The sequence below is a fragment of the Brassica napus genome, chromosome C2, assembly GCF_020379485.1.
Source record: "Brassica napus cultivar Da-Ae chromosome C2, Da-Ae, whole genome shotgun sequence".
NCBI classification, from domain to species: domain Eukaryota; kingdom Viridiplantae; phylum Streptophyta; class Magnoliopsida; order Brassicales; family Brassicaceae; genus Brassica; species Brassica napus.
In genome coordinates this window covers 16,848,055-16,860,959 of record NC_063445.1, presented here as the reverse complement: position 1 = coordinate 16,860,959, position 12,905 = coordinate 16,848,055, and the positions used below count along the sequence as shown (strand labels likewise).

Sequence of the window (12,905 nt, the reverse complement as noted above, 5' to 3'; positions counted from 1 at the left end):
ATCGATAACCATGTACAAAGGACATGAGTGTATGACTGCGAATTCATTGTGTGATGAGTTTCATTGCAGCAAGTAATTATTGATGGTATGACCTTAGACACTCATGATTATGAACGAATATAGACAAGGTCTATAGCTCAACATGGATCGACAAAAGAAAATAAAGAATGATTGGTTACAATGGATAAAGCCATTGGCACATACGAAGAGATATAAGTCCGAATGAACGAAAGATATGAAGTAAAGTTGTTCGTATGTGTTCTGGGTCTATGACTCAATATATATTGAATGTCCACATTTTGGGAAAGCCATATAACCAAAGAGAATCCGTGGGACATGAAAAAGGACCTGCAAGTAAAGTTTTATTGCAGATTATAAAGTCCATCCGAGCACCGTTTGAAGCACCATCAGTTCAACCAAGACATGGAGTGATCAGCAGCAAAGATGTACATCCTGACCACATCTTAATGGAGTTCCAAAAGACATACCAACGTCCAAGACTTACAAGTTCATTCAAGGAGAATCTAGCTGATCATCTTCACCAAGTCATAGGCAACTTCAACGTTCAAGAAGACTCGGATACCAGATGGGAATGCGTCTACTACAGTGATGCATTCATCTGAGGGAGTTCATGTGTTGTACTCTTTTTCCTGTCCTTTGTTTCCCATTTTGCCACATTGGTTTTGAGGTTTTTCAGGAGAGGTTTTAATGAGGCAACATTAAGCATGCAACGAACCTGTACCGGATGTGTCGATCAAGGGGGAGTGTTATAAACCAAATGATGATCGACCATGGACCAGCCCGTACTGCAGGCCCAATCCGGGACATGATAAAGACAACCAGAGACTATGTGTTTATCTAGTATATATTCTATGTATATCTATAACATAGTGTTTATCCTTATCCTTATCTTGTTAGGATAAACATGACCTTATGACGGTCTAATACCTTGTATATATATGGACCTTCTGGTCGACAGTAATGAGAACAGAAGTATTTTCCCCAACACTTCATTCACAACATATCACGTAATGTCAAGTATTTTATCATTAATAGTCTATATTATTTTTTCACCGATTTAATTATTTAATCTCTTTTTCTTATCTGCTGTAGAAAAGTTTAAACACTCGATAAATCTGCTTAGTGATTATCCATTTATTAATAATAATAATCATAAACCTTCTCCACTGATATAATCTTTTCTTTTGCTAAACGTATTTAATTATCAGTTTGGATTTCAAATAATTTTCTGTATTTTCTCAACTTACAAGCTAGAGCACCACGAAAGGGCTTGGAGCATGCCATCTCATGCAATCGAAGATCTCTTTACTTCTCTCAGTATTCATATCAAACGATCTGAATATGAACAAGCCGTCAAGGTCGCTGATCAAGGTATTCTACATCGATCCTTCCTCCATAATTCTTGATCTTATAGCGGTGAAACTGAGATTGTGATATTGTTTTCAGTCTTGGCGATTGCACCTGCCGATGAGGACGCAATCCGATGCAAAGTTGTGGCTCTTGTGAAAGACAATAAGATCGATGATGCTCTCTCTGTCATTCACTCCTTCCATAAGCTTCCCATCGATCTAGGGTTTCATAAGGCAGTCTAATCGAACTACATTTCATCTCAACAGTGTGTTTACTGTAAAGCTCTAATGGCTTCTCTATTGTTTTGACTTGTTGTTCTCTTAAATAGGCAGAGGTCAATTTCGTGGCGGGTTTGGTTTCAGCTTGTAAATCTTCTCAAGTGCAAGGAGCATTGGAGTCTAGGAGGATAAAGCCAACTAGTAGCTTTGAGTTGGCTTTTAACACTGCTTGCTCTTTCATTGAAAACTGTAACTATGCTGATGCAGAACAACTTTTGCTCGCTGCTAAGGGGTACTTAACACTATATAATCTTCTCTAACGTACTATATATACGATAAGAGTAATTAATTTTGTTAATCAGTTGTTAATACTGAACATCATGCTTTTGATCAATCACATCATTCTAGTACGTAGGGATGTATAAACTATTTTCTTTCTATGTTATCAACAATTTAAGTACATTATTCATTTGACTACTGATTTTGCAAGTTTTTTTTTACAATGTACATCAGTTCCTGATTTACAATATTGTTGGTTTGAGGCAGAATTGGTCATGAAACCCTCAGGGATGAAGGTTTTGTTGATGAGGATATTGAGACAGAGCTTGCCCCAATTGCTGTACAATTAGCATATGTCCAACAGGTATTTTTTTACCCTTAACCTTTTGTCTGGATATCTTCCTGTCTTTAATAACGTAGTTTTTTTTTTCATCAGGTAATTGGACAAACTCAAGAATCCACCAGCTCTTATGTAGACATTATTAAAAGAAACCTGGCCGATGAACCGTCACTTGCTGTTGCTGTGAACAACCTTATTGCCTTGAAATGTTACAAAGATATTTCTGATAGCTTGGGGAAGCTTGATCAACTCAAAGAAAAAGACTCACAAACCTTTCAGCTTTCTCAAACACTTGACGCAAAACTTTCACAGAAACATAAGGAAGCTATATATTCTAATCGCGTCCTTCTTCTCCTCCATACAAATAAAATTGATCAGGTACTTTCAGCGAATTTGGGGGGTTAAAAATATTTTTTAAGAACTTTTGTAATATTTTTTTTTCCCATAATTTGGAGGCCTAAACTCATGTAAATAGCCTCAAAAACATTTTGAATGCCAAAACTATTTTTAACTTAGAATATATAGTTTGTACTTCTTTTTTCCTTGTTTGCTTATTTTGGCTTTAACCAGTTAAGAGAATCTTTAACACAGGCACGACAACTTTGTACTACACTGCCGAGCCTGCTTCCTGAGAGTGTTGTTCCTACATTGCTTCAAGCTGCTGTTTTGGTGAGAGAGAACAAGGCTGCCAAAGCCGAAGAACTTCTTGGACAGTGTGCTGAAAAGTTTCCGGAAAATTCTAAGTTGGTTCTCTTGGTCAGGTCGCAAATTGCTGCTTCTGCCAACCATCCTCATGTAGCAGCAGAGTCCCTGTCCAGAATAACTGATATTCAGCATTTTCCAGCAACTGTTGCCACCATCGTTGCCCTCAAAGAGCGAGCTGGGGACAATGATGGTGCTGCTGCTGTTCTTGACTCAGCAATTAAGTGGTGGTCAAATTTAAAGACTGAGAACAACAGTAAGCAGCTTAGCATATTGATGCCGGAGGCTGCTTCCTTCAAGCTAAGACATGGTCAAGAAGAGGATGCTTCACGGCTGTACGAGGAGATTGTGAAAAAACATAAAAGCATAGATGCTCTGGTTGGTCTTGTGACTACACTTGCTCGTGTCGATGTTGAGAAAGCAGAAAGTTACGAGAAACAGTTAAAGCCGTTACCAGGGTTGAAGGCTGTTGATGTGGATAACCTAGAGAAGACGTCTGGTGCAAAACCCATGGAAGGCACTGCGGCTATGCAGGAAGAATTGAAGAGAAAAGACAAGGCAAAGAGGACAAGGAAGAGGAAACCAAGGTATCCCAAAGGATTTGATTCGGCAAACCCGGGTCCACGTCCGGACCCTGAAAGGTGGCTTCCGAGGAGGGAGAGGTCAAGTTATAGGCCCAAGAGAAAGGACAAGCGAGCAGCTCAAATCCTTGGCTCGCAAGGTGCAGTGACCAAGCAAGAAAAGCAAGAAGCAGCTCCTGCAACTTCAAAGTCAAACCAATCGGCCATTAAGAGTGCAGCCGCCAAAAGGAAGTCTAGGAAATGAACGAAACAACTTTTATTTATTTATTTATATCAAGTTTTGGTTGTCTTCGACCCATTTAAGACAAATTGTGTTACATGATTTTAACCAGTTTCATAACTACACAACGTGAAACTGACAGGATGAATCATCATCTAGTTGTCATATGATATTACGAGATATTTAAAACTCATCTAAAAGAACTCGATTACGTCCAATGTTAAATTTGATTGTAGTAAAAAAATATACAATCTTAATCAGATGTGTCGTTTCTACCAAAAAAAATCTATATACAATACATGTAAAAGAGGCTATATTTATTATCCTAAACAACATGCACTACAAGAAAACATCAAGGATTCTGAGGGAAAAAATCGTCGGAATTTCGTCGGAATATCGTTATTCCGACGCAATTCCGACGAAATACGTCGTCGGAAATAATTCCTCGGAATTTCTTTTTTCCTCTGAAATCCCTCGGAATTTTCCGACGGAATTCCGAGGAAATAAATTTCCGAGGAAATTCCGAGGATCCCTTGTTTGTCGGAAAAGTCCTCGGAATATACCGAGGTAGAACTTCGTCGGGATAATTCCTCGGAAGTTCATCGATCGATGCGTGTTTGGACATATATACATCGATCGATAGGAGTATACCGACGGACTTTTTCCTCGGTTTATTCCGAGGAACTGTTCCCTCGGTATATTCCGAGGGATCCGTTCCTCGGAATTTTCCGAGGGAGTTGTCCCTCGGAAAATTCCGAGGGAAATGTCCCTCGCTATATTTTTTAAAAAAAACGGATCGATCGATGCGTTTTTGTTCAAAAACGCATCGATCGATGTAGTGAAAAATATAATTAATTTCCTCGAAATGTAAAAAATATTAATTTTTTTGAAAAAATAAAATTTCTGAAATTTAAATTCGAAAATATGAAATTAAAAGTAAAATTGAAATCATACTAATTAATATTCAAAGTTTCACAAATAAAAATAAAACATTCCGAGATTGGGGAAAAAAAAACTACGGGTCTGGCACGTCCGGGAACACCTCGTTCGGGTACATCCTCTGCATCATCTCCATCATTTGCTGGTTCAGCCTCCTCTGTGCCTCATAGCCCGCCTGTTGAGCCGCCATCTGGGTCTCCAACAAAGATATTCGATCATCTTTGTCCTTCAACTGAGCCGTAAGTACTTCTGGATCAACAAAGGGCGGTGGTGCAGAAGAAGGAGGAACCGACCGGGTGCGACGACCCAAACCGAACAAACGTCCCTTCTTCTTTGGAACCGACTGAATAGAAAAAAGCCAAATTTAGAAATTTAAACCAAGAAATAAATGAATTGAACTTAAAAAAAAAAGAACTTACGGATTCAACGATTTCGTTGATTCGAAACCGGGACAAGTTGGTCGAAGCCGTCGAAGCGTCATCCTCGGTTTGAAGCTGAGACACTTCGTCTACCACCTGAGTTTGGACCAGGTCGACCACGTCCCTCACAAGACCGTCATCAATCTGGCCGGTCTTCTTGTTGGTATACGCCCTCCTCATTAGGGCGAGATCATCGACCGGCTCGCCATCATTTTCTTCCGCCTTGAAAAAAAACATAAAATTAAAGAAACATTAGAAATTAGAAGAAATGCACAATAAATTTAAATTCTGAAACTCAAATAATTGAAGAAAAAGCGGTTGAACTTACCATGCGATCTCCGAGAGTGGCAATAGATTGAGCACCCAAGTTATGCTTGTAGATGCCCTTCCCTTTACGGTCGCTCCTGCGGTTGGTGGAGTTGGTGGAAGAAGTTTCTTTCGTCTCCTCCTTATCCCAATGCGCACACAACTCCTTCCAGACCGTATCGTTCATCGACTTTGGGACCTTTTAATTAAAAAAAAAAGAAAAAGTTTAATAAATTAAAAAATAGTTTAATAAATTAAAAAATTGTTTAATAAATTAAATCGAACCTTATTGATTTCCCACTTCTTCTTCCACTCGTGGATCTGCTTCCCATAGTTGTCCATTACTTTATGGACGAAGTGGTGATAGATAAAGAGCGTCTCATCGGAATTCCAGTTGAACTCTTGCTGAAAAAAAACACAATTAGTAGAAAATTTATATTAAAGATTAAAAATATAAGTAAAAAATTAGAATACTTACCGCAAACTGACGAAACCACAGAACCTGCTTGTCGGTTGGGAAGTGAGTGAAAGTCGGATGTCCACTGTCGAGGGCCGAGTACATCATACGGTTGATCCATGCGCTGATCCCGTTCCCGGATCGGTTGAACCTTATTAAAAGAACAAACGGTTAATAATGAATCCAAATTTAAAGAAAAAAAATGTTTAATTACCATGTTTGACCCCGTCCATGTGGATACGGAGTGAGATACGGAAGATGGTCACGACCGGGCTGTTGAACCAACTCCGCAACCCTCATCACTCCCGGAGGACCCGGAGGAACAGGAGCGGATGCAGCAGCGGGAGCGAGAGGAGCATGAGCGGGTGCAGCAGAGGGAGATGTATGGTTGGAGCTGTGGGGCGAAGGGGAATCCTGAAAATGGCTGGAATCCCGAGACTGGCTCCCCGTACCACCACGACCACGACGCTGTCGAGGCCGGGTCTGATCATCATGAGACCTGTAAATTAAAAAAATATATTTAATAAATACAGAAATATATAAATTAATTTTTTTATTAAAAAAAAATCCCAAATAATTTAATCACAGAAAAAATTTATATATATTAAATTTTTTTAATAAATATATAAAAATAGTTCTAATAAACAAAAATAGTTTTAATAAATAAAAATTGTTTAATAATTACAAAAAATAGTTTTAATAATATATATATATATGAAAAATATTTTTAAATCCCAAATAATAGTATTTAATCACAAAAAAGTTTTATAGATATTTAAAATGTTTTGTAAAATCCAAAAAATCGAATTTATATAGAATTTTTTTTTGTAAAATCCAAAAAATCGAATTTATATAGAAAAATCGTTTTGTAAAATACAAAAATCGATTTTATATACAAAAATCGATTTTATAAATACAAAAAATAAAAAAATTATAAAAAAATTCTAAATCAATTCAACAAAACAAATTATTCAACCAAATCACAATTCTAAACCTATTATACAACCAAATCACAATCCTAACCAATCACCCTAACAAAAATCTATCAAAACTACACAAAAACCTAACAAATAGAACCTAAGAGAGTGGGATAGGGTCCTTACATGATTTGTGTAAGAGAAGAGGGAGATCGCCGGAGATATCGTCGGAGAGAAGGGGGTTTTCGCCGGAGAGGAGGGAGAGGAGGCACAGAGGAAGAAGAGAGAAATGGGGAAGAAGAAGGGCTCGTGGTTATAAAACCTAGGGTCCGACGGACATTATCCGTCGGAATTCCGTCGGAATTCTAATTTCAATTTTCGCGAAATATTTGCCCGGTAAAATGAAAATATTCCGAGGAAATTCCGACAGATAGTAAAATATCCGTCGGAATTTCCTCGGAATATTCCGAGGAAATACCGAGGAACTAGTGTTTGGGGTTTCAAAACATCAATTTTTTTTGCCGTATTTCATTTCTTATACAATTGTAATGCATACCATTGAGGATTCTTTGTATACATGAGCATAAACCATGAAATAACAAATTTCAAAACTAATTGAAAGTATTCCCTTTACCGTTCGTTAAAAGGTATAAGTGTTTCTCTTATGTTGCGAGATTTCGTTCATACAATCGGAAAAGTGTTAATTATACGGTAAGGAACAAATTTTTGACTTCATAATGAACGTAAGACACTTAATAAGGGTTATATAGGTGTTATTCAAACGGCAAAACGTTGTTTTCGGTTTAAAAACCCTATTTCCTCGGAATTTCCTCGGATTATTCCGAGGGAACTCCGAGGAAACCCTCTTCTTCCTCGAAATTTCCTCGGAATATTCCGAGGAAATTCCGACGAACTAGTGTTTGGGGTTTCAAAACGTAATTTTTTTCAAAAACAAATCGATCGATTACTAAGATGGCCCGTAAGATTGTGATCGATCGATGAGAGTATCCCATCGATCTATCGACAATCTGAATTGTTCCTCGGAATTTCCTCGGAAAATCTTGTATGTTTTTTTAAAAATGCATCGATCGATGCGTTATAGAACAAAAACGCATCGATCGATTACTAGGATTTACGGGGCCGTAAGATTGTGATCGATCGATGAGAGTAACCCATCGATCTATCGACAATCTGAATTGTTCCTCGGAATTTCATCGGAAAATCTTGTATGTTTTTTTAAAAATGCATCGATCGATGCGTTATAGAACAAAAACGCATCGATCGATTACTAGGATTTACGGGGCCGTAAGATTGTGATCGATCGATGAGAGTAACCCATCGATCTATCGACAATCTGAATTGTTCCTCGGCATTTCGTCGGAAAATCTTGTATGTTTTTTTAAAAATGCATCGATCGATGCGTTATAGAACACAAACGCATCGATCGATTACAAGGATGGACCGGGCCGTTAGATTGTGATCGATCGATGAGAGTATCCCATCGATCGATCGACAATCTGAATTGTTCCTCGGAATTTCCTCGGAAAATCTTGTATGTTTTTTTAAAAACGCATCGATCGATGCGTTATAGAACAAAAACGCATCGATCGATTACTAGGATTTACGGGGCCGTAAGATTGTGATCGATCGATGAGAGTAACCCATCGATCTATCGACAATCTGAATTGTTCCTCGGATTTCGTCGGAAAATCTTGTATGTTTTTTTAAAAATGCATCGATCGATGCATTATAGAACACAAACGCATCGATCGATTACAAGGATGGACCGGGCCGTAAGATTGTGATCGATCGATGAGAGTATCCCATCGATCGATCGACAATCTGAATTGTTCCTCGGAATTTCCTCGGAAAATCTTGTATGTTTTTTTAAAAACGCATCGATCGATGCGTTATAGAACAAAAACGCATCGATCGATTACCAAGATGGCCCGGGCCGTAAGAATGTGATCGATCGATGCGTTATAGAAACAAAACGCATCGATCGATGCGTGTTCGGAAAACAGAATTATAAGGCAAAACCCGACCTTTTTTGGATCTAAACCTTAGAACTCTCATCCCCTCCGATTTCCCCTATAATTCGCCCCCCCTTTTCTCTCTCTATAATCATCCGATTTGAACAATTTTGGGCTCTATTCCACTTGATTTTTCGAGCTCTACCTGATTCCTACACTCGTCTTCACCCTAAGACAGGTATACTCCGCGAATCTCCACATTCTGAAATCGTGTTCTTGAGCAATTTTTGGGTTTTGTGAATTTCTTATTTCCGTGTTGATTCCTTGATCAAATATGCATGAAACAGATGTTTAAACATGGAATAGAACACAATTGTCTGTGATCAACGAGTTTGGAACACAATTGAGATGATTTAGGGATTGAGAATTTTTTTCAATTTCGTTTTTTTTTATCACAACTCGATTTCGCCTTTCATTTTCATGTTGCTTTGAGTTCTTAATTGATTATAACCATGTTGAGAGCAATGATTCTATTTTGTAGAGAATGAAGCGCACGAAAACATCAGCAAAGAAGAACACACAAGAAGAGGGTTCGTCTCAGCGAGAGAAGCAAAGGCCAAAGAAGTGGGATAAGTCTGATACCACCCACTACAACAACATGAAGAAGGTAGCCGTTCCGGCTACACAACTAGCATGTCCTGAGACGATGACAATATTGGGAATCAAAGCAGACATTGAAGGACTGTTCCAGAACATGGGTCTAGGCCAACTATGCAACCTCAAGGAACCCACTTATCCGGAGTTGGTACGCCAGTTCATAGCATCCGCATACGTCACCCGTCCCGATGATAGCCATCAGGAAGGTTTTCTGGCATTCGTAGTGCAGAAAGTATACTATGAGGTATCTTTCACAGACCTCTGCGGACTATTTGGATTGAGTGCGGGGGAGAGGACATATGGTCTTTATTGGACTTCAGAGCTGTTGAACTTCTGGGAAACGATTGGCACAGGGGTTTATAGATCTTCTCAGGCAAAGGAGTCACTTATCCGGAGCCCAGTACTGAGATATGCGACACGCCTCATTGGCTCATTGCTATACGGGACAACCACAGCCGCATCAGTCACGCAATGGGAGTTGTGCCTCCTGTACCAAGGTGTGAGGCATTTGCTACCGGCATTTGGAAACTCTACATTCCCACCTGCTACTGCCTTCAACATGGGAGCGGTGCTGGCCGCAAACTTAGCAGGATACAAGGGGAAAGTAACCAAATCCAAGAGCAATGCATGTGGATTTGGTGCAGTGATTACTCGGATCCTTAGACATGTGGGTGTAGACTGTGAGAACCACCAGGTAGCACTGGACAGATCGAACAACATTGCTTGGAACTACCTGGATGTCATTTCTCTAGTAAGTAAGGAGTTCATAGCTGGTCCCCACTCGAGGATCGATCGGGATGGTCCTTACGTCTACGTATTCCAGGACCGAGCGAAGAAAACACTCTACTGCCACCTGCCTCAGATCGGCCTGACTGCTCTACTTTCAGAGGCTGCAGTTGAGTTTCTACCCCCTGCTACCGCACTAGTAGACAAGCCATCCTTCTTCACGCCAAAATATCAGACCAAAGGCAAGGGCGTGGTTGATGAAGAAGGACAAGATGAGGCTGCACAAGCCATTCCAGATGATTCACAACCCCATCAGCTACTCCCATCAGACTCCAGCCAGTACAAGCTGCAAGAGCTTCCACCGAACGCCACTTCGCGCCAGCAACAACATTGGAGAGATCAGAGCATAAAGACAAACAACGACATGCTACACAAGATCTGGGCTGCCATTTCACGTATCAGGCCGTGTCGTTGCCAAAAGGATGATGTAGTTCATCGGGACAACTCTCCATCCAGCTCTGGTTCGGGTTCGAGTGGTACACACATGGTAAGAAAGAGGTCCAAGAGACCCAACGATGCAGGAACATCTGGAGCAGGAGACGAGGAGTAGGAGCTATCACCGGCTATTTTATTTTCTTTTCTATTCTAACGTTTTATGGTCTTATTTTCTGTTAATTTTGAACTGAGTTTTTTTTTAGGTTTCTTAATTATGAGTTCGTATTTCTTTTACATGGTTTCTTTGTTTTATTTGGTTGTGTTTTGTGTAGCTTTTAATTCGTATTCAGCTTTGCCTTGCTAGATAAACCAAATAACTATTATCCAGGAAAGAGGTTATATCAAGTGTTCCTCGGAATTTCCTCGGTATTTCTTAAAAAAAAAAAAAAATAAGTTCAATGGTAGTCTGTTTCCGAGTCATCATCACCAGATGAATCTGAATCTGGATCTTGGTGAAACTCTCCAATTACTGGTTCATCCTCTACGTGAACGACGGCTTCCTCTCCAAAGTCGGTTAAATCGACTACAAGGCCAACTCCAGCTAAATCTTCTGCTGCACTACAGTTGCCGGATGTGCTTGGTTGTAGTGGGTCTTCCAGCTCAGAACTTCCCTGAACTCGGCCTCTCGGGTTGAGTCTTGTAACAGTAACCCATGGATCATCTCTGTTCCTTACCCGGGGGTACTTGATATAACAAACCTGTAACATTTAGAAAAATTATAAATTAATACACATGATGATGAATCATTCTGAATAATTAACATTTAATTACCTGATCGGCCTGGGAAGCAAGAATGAAAGGATCATAATATTGCAGCTTTCGCCTCGAATTTACTGATATAACACCAAATGCATCTGTTCTCACACCTCGATCTGGGGTGTTGTCGTGCCAATCACAATAGAAAACAGTACAGCGCAATCCAACCATGCCCAAATACTTGATTTCCAAAATCTCATGTATGTGTCCGTAGTATACATCATCTCCTGATGCAGAACAAACGCCAGCATCATAAGTCGTACTCGAACGTCTCCTCTTCTGAGTTGTGAATGCATATCCTCGAGTACAAAATCTCGGATATGACTTCACAACAAAGTTTGGTCCAACGACCATCTCACGTATCCAATCGTCAAATGTTTCACCTCTGGCCAAACCAGCAGACACCTATTAATAGCACATATATATATATATATATATCAATAAATGTGAATTAGTATAAATATGTGATAAAATATATTTTAATTTGTTTAAAGCACTCACATAAGTAAACATCCATCCAGTAAATTCTCTCTGCTTCATTTCTTCTAGTTCGTCCTCTGTGGCGTATCTATACTCGAACCGCTTTTCTGCCATGAAAATCCTGTATATGATGACAATAATGTAATTAATTAAGATTTAAATTTCAACTTGTTAAAATAAAAATTTGTAAGCTCATTTATTTACCTCTCATATTGAAGAACGTCTTCGCAGTTGGTGAGCAAATATGTTTGCAAATGACTGCGCTCCTGCTCAGTAAGTCGACGGTCCTTTGGTTTTCCGCTAAGTCGTCCAACGTCTGTGAAAATGTCTGGAACCGTAACATGATATGTTGCCCGTTCGCCTCTATCATCATGCCGAGCAGGTCTTCTGTTTTTGGTCTGAACTTCTGCTGGAAAGTAGTACTCGGCAAAGTTTGAAGTTTCTTCATTGATCATCTGTGCGACTATAGAACCTTCCACCCTACTTAAATTTTTCACCATCTTCTTCAAATGGAACATATACCGCTCATACAGATACATCCATCTATACTGCACAGGACCACCAAGTTCCAATTCTCTTGCCAGGTGAATAACAAGATGCTCCATAACATCAAAAAATGAGGGAGGAAATATCTTCTCAAGGTTGCACTGAATCACGGCTATGTTAGTCTTCAAATTTTCAATACCTTCAAGAGTCACTGATCTCGTGCATAAATCGCGGAAGAAACCACTTATCCCTGCAATTGCTTCATGAACATTTCGTGGTAATATTTCCTTGAAGGCGAACGGAAGGAGGCGCTGCATCATTACATGGCAATCGTGGCTTTTCAAGCCAGTAAACTTTCCTTCCTTTCTGTCGATACAGTTACGCAAATTTGATGCGTAACCGTCTGGAAATTCCACATCGTTTGAAATCCAATCAAAGAACGCATCTTTTCCCGCTGCATCAAGTCGGTATATGGGAAAAGGAGCCCTACCATTCTCATCAACATGAAGTTCTGAACGAGCACATATATCGACTAAATCCAGTCTTGACTTCAAATTATCCTTTGTTTTACCTTGAACATTAA

General features: G+C 39.5%; 1 pseudogene; it reads left to right on the top strand.

Moving 5' to 3' along the window:
- Positions 1-641: 641 nt before the first annotated feature.
- LOC106378018 lies at positions 642-4,069 on the top strand (annotated as a pseudogene).
- The last annotated feature ends 8,836 nt before the right edge of the window (positions 4,070-12,905 follow it).